We start from the raw sequence: 7,603 nt of genomic DNA on the forward strand, positions 1-7,603 counted from the left end.
CAGGAGAAAACTCATGAGGGGCCCTGGAAGAAGTGGCCAGTGTCCAAGAGTCACCCAGGGTGGAGGAGACCCTAACCCAGTTTCCGTAGTGGGGGCTGCCTGGGTCCTTTGGAGGGCCCGGATGTTCTCACGGAGGCACCAGTGGCCAGGCAGGGGAAGGACGGCGGCCCTCGAGGGGGTGGGCGCGAGGCTGTGGAGTGGAAGAACAAGGAGGGCTGCTTGTGAGCGCCTGTGAGCTGTATCCCAGAAAGACACATTTGTAGGGCGGTGCTGGGGACGGTAATGCCGTGTTCCATGTGTTGGGGGACCCAGAGCCTAGGACATCTGGGCTGTGACGATTAATTCCTAAGTATACATGGACAGTGGAGCTTGTGGGAAACTGGCGTATAAGAGCATCACCCATGCAGGTGGGGAGGTGGGGTGAATCCCAGGTGGGGTGGGCTCCCTAACACCATGGGGCCTTTGAAAGGAGTAAGACCACCATCATGGCCTGGAGATAGGTGTAGATATGTGCAATTGTGCACTACACACAGATATGCAAATATGTAAATATTTCTCTTTAAAAATTTATCTTAGGACAGATCTGTAGAAAAATAAACATTGCCCCCAAATTAGCATATGAAAAGATACTCAACATCTCTGATTAGCTAGAAGAAAGATACAAATCAAAGCCACAGTCCAATACCGCTTCACACCTATAAAGAAGGGAATCATTAAAAAAAAAAGCAAAATAAGTGTTGAAGAGGAGAAATCTAATGTATTGTTGGCAGGAATGTGAAATGGTATAGCCCCCGTGGAAAACAATATAGTGGTTCCTGAATAATTTAAATGTAGAGTTATCGCATGACCCAGGAATTCCCCTTCTAAGTGTACATCCAAAGGAAGTGAAAACAGGATATCAAACAGATACACCAAATATTTATAGCAGTGCTATCTACAGTAGCCCAAAGGTGGAAACAGCACAGTACCCATTACAGATGAATGGAGACACAAAAAGCGGGTCATACACACATCAGAATATTATTTGGCCATAAGAAAGAATGAAGCTCGGAGACATACTGCTACATGGAAGAAATTTGAAAACATTTTGCCCCGTGAAATTACCAACACACATAATGACGGACATTGTGTGATGTCTCTTACAAGGGACGTCTAGAAGTAGCAAATCTGCAGAGACGAAAGGTAGATGAGAGATTACTGGGTAAGGGGAGATGGGGGGTGGGGGGAGAAGGGAGAGTGTATGCTTGGTGGATATGGAGTGTGTGTTAACAAAATTAGTAATAGCGATATATTTTACTTAGAATATTTTAGTTCTAGGATCATGGATATAGTCAGACTTTAGCAGGAGTTCTGAGTGTGGAAATCAGTGACAAGCAGACTTAGAGAAATAAAAAGCATGAAAAATAAACCCTGGGAGCCATGGAGGATTGTGGGAAAGCTCATCAGTCCAGCGACAGAAAACAGGTCACAGGCTTGTGGGTAGAATAAAAGGGCAGATTCTCCTTGGCAGCTGCTCTGTTGTAGATTAGCCCCAGAGGACATTTCCTTTGCTGTCTGGGCATCCAGGGTAGGTTTGCAGAAAACCAAGTAAAGACTAAGTTCAAGGATACGCATGGCTCAGTCTCCAGGAGATCTGCCCTTGTGTTCCCAGCCAGACTTTCCCAGCTTACCTGACACAACCCCCCAAATTCCCAAGCAGTTTTAGAGCCAGACCCCTTTGCAAGCTGGAACTGAGCCCTCCTGTACTTCCACCAGTTCTAGGCAGCCCACCAGCAGCACCGGGTGCAGTCCACGTATCTGCTAAGTTAAGTCTTTCATCTTAACTTCGTGTCTTGGTACTTAATTAAAGGATACAAGAAAGCCGATTCCTAAAGAAGGCTGGAATTGAGCCAAGCCATTATGCAACGCACTTACTTGCTATAAACTAGAGCACCAGAGAAGATTTTCCTACTGGTTTGAAGGTGTTCCCCCTTTTTCTGCAGTGGGGACAAGACTCTTGAATCCAAGTTGGCTGTAAGGATGAGACCACTCCATATTTATTGTTGTGCTTGTATAATTCTCCCCCCTTCTATTCTACCTGTCTTCACTCCACTTTCATCTCCTGCTCTTGGAAGTAAATAATGATTTATTTTTCCTCAGCATAACCTTCCTTAGTACCGTGCTAGGTTTCTCACGTATCAGAGCTATAGCAGCCATAGCAGTGGCTCAGAGAGCTTGATAAGCCTGTTTGATGGAAGCAAGAGGAAATGTCCTTAACAACTGTTCATGTCTTTCTACTGCCTTTCCCAAACCTTCATTAGCTCCACCAGACAGGAAAATTATCCTGTAAGATTCAGTAGCAGTCATCATCTCAGTGTGCAGCACAATCAAGGGAATTTGCCTGCAGTTTCTGCCTGCTCCCGGTCTACTGCTCATTCATCTAAAAGGGCATGAACTTCCTGTTTCAGATGTGGCTTGCAGCCCCTGGCACAGCTTCTCTCAACTTCCCAGGGAAACAGCTTTAAAGAGTCAGAAATGGGTGAGAACTCACAACACTAAGACCGAACATTGACCGGCAACCTAAGAGGAATTGCCATTAAAGATAAGGGAGCAATCGGATGCCAAAGCATGAACAACTAAGGAAAAAATAACTAAACGGGGCTTCATCAAAATTCAAAAGTTTTGTGCATCAAAGCGCATTATCAAGAAAATGAAAAGACAATCTAGAGAAAGGGGGAAAGTTGTTAGTAAATCATATATTTGATGAAGGTTTAATACCCAGAATGGAGAAAGAACCCCTACCACTCAACAACAAAAAAGACAGCCCGATTTAAAAATTGGCAAAGGACTTGAATAAACGTTTCTTCAAAGAAGATTTACAAATGGCCAACAAACATGGGAAAAAATGCCCAGGATCATTAGCTTTTAAGGAAATGCAAATCAAAGGTGCCAGGAGATCCCATTTCATGCCCACGAGGATGGCTATTATTTAAAAAATGGAAGGTAGCGAGTATTGTAAGGGTATAGAGTATTCGGGACCTTTGTGCATTGTCGGTGGGAATGGAAAATAGTGTAGTTGCTGTTTGAAAACACTTTGGCAGTTCCTTAGAAGATTAAATATAGAATTACTATATACCAGGCAATCCTACTTCTAGACATAACCCTAAAGAATTGAGTGCAGGGACTCAAACAGATACTTGTAGACCAGTGTTTAAGGTAGCAATATTCATAATATCAAAAGGTGGCAACAATCCAAGTGTCGGTCCACAGATGAACAGGTCAAATGTGGTACATCCATACGATGGAATATCAGTCAGCCTCATGAAGGAATGAAGTTCTGATACATACTATTACGTGGATGAACCTTGAAAAGATTATGCAAAGTGAAATAAGTCAGACACAAAAAGACAAATATTGTATGACTCAGTTAGATGACTTATCTCGAATAGCAAATTTTTGGAGACAGAAAGTTGATTGGAGGTCACCAGCGCTGGGAGAGGAGAGGGATGGGGAGTTTTGCTTACTTGGTGCAGAGCTTCTCTTTGGGGTGGTAAAAAAGTTTGATAATGGATGGTGGTGATGTTAGCAGAACATTTTGAATATAATTAATATCACTAAATGGTACAACTAAAATTGATTTTAAAAAACACCACGGCAATCTTTTTTTGTCTGTTTGTGTTGGGTGCATGGTCTGGGAATCAAACCTGGGTCTCCCACATGGAAGGTGAGCATTCTACCACTGAACCCCCCGTGCACCCCCATGGCAATCTTTTTAAAAGCTAAAATTCGTCTAAGAAAAGCTAAAAAAAAATTAAAATATATATATAAAAAATAAGGGATATGAAGTTGGATTTTAAAACAAAAACAAAGCATATTCTCCCTTATTTCCTGATGTCATAAAAATGATGTTTCCTGTCATTTTTTTGTCTGCACATTAATACCTATTTCAAACAAGTTTTGTTTTCCATATTTATGTCATGGCTTTGTTACTTAGGGAACAGAGTGAGTGCTTATTATCTGTATTACTCCTGAGGATTATATCCTTAATCAACAAAACATTACCTTCTTTGACTCATTAATTCTTATTGATATTAATTTTGTGATATTTATATTTCTGTTTGGTTTGTGTTTATGTGGCAAATTGACTCAGTCTGTTGATTTTTATAAGTTAGTATGCCTCTTGTAGACATAAAGAAGTTCAATTTTCTAGAAAAACATAAATTAACTCGTTAAGAAGTATATGCCTTAATAAATGACTAGCTTTAAAAGATGTTAAATAGCTTGTCAAACAACTGCATTCAAGAAAGGTAGGCAACTGAGATAGGTGTATGGTTTATGGTGATTTTTTTTTCAAACTTACAAAGAAAATTTAACTCCCATACTAGATAAATCTTTGTAGAACGCAGCAAACTATGTAAAGCTTCTCAAATCATTTACAAATCTGTCATCATGTTAATCTGAAGAGCAGAAAAGGCAACCCAACAGCAATCTCATTTAGAAGTACATATAATTTTCCTTAATGTTTTAGCAAATCAAATCCAGCCACAAGTTAGAAAAATAAATATCATACCAAGGAGATTTTATTCCAAGAAAGCAAATACAGTTCAACATGAGGAAACTAATGATAAGATTTATTACACAAAAAGGTTTGAGGGAAAAAAAGGTAATAAAATCTATTAATAAACAAATACCTAATATCATAGTTAACAATGACATAGTAAAGATATTCCCATTAAAGTCAGGAAACAAGCCAGGATGCTCATTATCATCACAATTGTTAAAGCTTTTCCTAGAAATTTCCGTCACACAACACAGAGAAAAAAAAATATCGGAAAGGAAAAAAAAAGAGAAAATTATGTGATTGCCCCTCTTAAAAAAACCAAGTATAAACTAAAAAAGAAATTATTTATCAACTATATATTTGAGAGGCAATCATGCTTGATAAGCAAGGGCATGGGTTCAGAACTGTCCTTTGAATTCTGACTCTGCTACTTAACAGCTGCGTGACTATAGATAAGTTATTTAACCATTAAGGCTACATTTTCTCACCTACAAAATAGCTAACATTTATTGAGCATTTCCTTTGTGCCAGGCATTGTGCTAATCATTTTACATTCATCCCCATCATTCAAATGAGAAAACTGAGGCACAGAAAAGTTTAGGTAACTTTATCACCATCTCTCAACTAGTAAAGTAGTAGAACTGGGATCTGAAACCATACACTTTGACCCCAGAATCCTTCCTCTGAACTCCTATACTACACTGCCTTTTCTTTGTCTCATTCTTTTTTATATTTTAATTTTTATTATATTGCTATAGCAATATAATAATATGTTACGTTATGGCAATATAAAAAATCAATATCTTTCCAATACAGCAGCAATAACCACTTAAAAATATATTTAAAAGAATAATTAAATTCAAAACAATGCAAAGATCCAGAAGCAAATTTACTAAGAAAAGCACAGAATTCATATGAAGAAAAATTAAAATTTTAATGAGTGACATAAAAGAATATTTGATCAAATAAAAAGAACTGTAATTACCTGGATGGGAAGACAAACAATAGGAAGATGTCAGTTCTTCTCTGATAATTTATATATTTAATGCCCTTCCCATTAAAAATCCAAAGAGATTTTTTTAATTCAACTAAATGATACTAAAAGTTCATTCGCCCTAAAAAAAAATGAGTTAAAATAGCCCAAATTGTTGGGAAAAATGGAATAAGAAGTGACTTGCACCAACAGAATTAAAAATATTTTATAGAGCCAAAATAATTTTAATGGCAGAATCCTATATCTAGCTATATAGTTGAAACAAAATAGAAAGTCCTGGAACAGATACAACACAAATATATTTAGTATATGATAGAGGCATTATTTTTTCAAAAACTGGGGAAAGATAAATCATTTGACAAAGGTTTTCTGAAACTAAATGCAAAGAAAGTATCATAAAACAAACAAATGATAATTTGATATTTTAAATATATGTCAAAAATATAATCAGTAAATTAGGAGAAAAGATAAATTGAAATTACTTGTATAACATATTCCAAAGAACTCCTTAAAATACTAAAGTTTTAAAATTAACAAGGAAAAGATAAGGACAAGAACAGGCAGTTAAAAAGGATAAAAATTAAAATGGTCAATAAACATATACAAAACATGTTTACTTACCAGTAATTAAAAAAAATTGATTAAAATGAAAGTCCATGTTTTGCACATAAAAATGAGGATCATTTATATTTTTTGTACCCAGTGATTCACCAGCAACAACTACTAATTAAAAATATGCTAGAAAATTTATCTACTCTCAGTAACCACCAAAGCTATAAATGACCAAGTTATAGTCCTATTAAAAATGTACTCTATATTTTCTAACACATACCAAAGATTCGGTTAAATGATGATCTATATCAAGATCCTGAATGGGATTGTTGAATGTTGTAAAGATATTATTATAGAATAATGCAAAAAAATGCATTCCAACAACATGGATGAAACTCAAAGGCATCATGTCAGCAAAAGACGCAACAAAAGACCAATTTTTGAAAGCTCTCATTTAAATAAAGTTCAAAACTAGGCAAAAGTAATCTATGCAGTGGTTACCTCAGGGCAAGGCTTAGTGACTGTGCTGGTTTGAAACTATCGTGTTCCCCAGAAAAGCCATGTTCTTTCATTCTGATTCAATATTGCTAGGTGGGATCTTTTAAGTTGTTTCCATGGAGATGTGACTCACCTAAATTGTGGGTGGACCTTTTGATTAGTTGGTTCCCATGGAGTTGTGTCTCCAGCCCTTCAAGGTGGGGTTACATTTTAATGGAAGAGGGACAATTTTGGAAAAAGCTTCAGAACCCACATAACCAGAGACCTTTGGCGGTGCGCCAAAGAGGACACCCCCCAGGGAAGCCATCTGAAGAAGCCAGAGAGAACGCGAACAGTCACAGCCATGTGCCTTCCCAACTGAGAGAGAAACCCTGAATGTCATCAGCCCTTTCTTGAGTCAAGTTTGGTTTCTCTGGATGTCTTAGTTTGGACATTCTTCTGGCCTTAGCACTGTAAACTTGTAATGTAATAAATTCCCCTTTTAAAAGCCTTTCCATTTCTCGTATATTGCAGTCCAGCAGCCTTAGCAAACCAATACAGTGACCAAGAGGGGAATGTATGGGTGGTTCCTGGATGCTGGTCAAGATCTGCTTCTTGATCTGGATCTGGGATTAGGGTATTTTCAGCAAATCCAGCAAGCTATACATTTAGGATTTGTGCACATCACTGTATGAATATTACCCTTCAATAAAAGTTTACTTAGAAAAAGTACAAAAGACCCTTACCTTATTCTTTATATTTAAAAATTTCTGATGGACCATGAGTTAAATGTAAGTCATTAAATTATAAAATATGAGAATGTACACACTATGAGAGCAAAATCTTCTGTCTGTTTTGTTCATTTTTGTTTTTGTCCCTAGAATAAAACTTGAGTCTCAAAGTGCTTAATATTTATTGAATGAATGAATTAGAAGAAAATGCAATGAATAATTAGCTGATATTGGGATGTTATATTCTAATATAAACATAATGGAAAAGAAAGCACATGTTAAAATACTGACATATTTAAGTATATAACA

This window comes from Tamandua tetradactyla, chromosome 7 (genome assembly GCF_023851605.1).
Source record: "Tamandua tetradactyla isolate mTamTet1 chromosome 7, mTamTet1.pri, whole genome shotgun sequence".
Taxonomy (NCBI): Eukaryota; Metazoa; Chordata; class Mammalia; order Pilosa; family Myrmecophagidae; genus Tamandua; species Tamandua tetradactyla.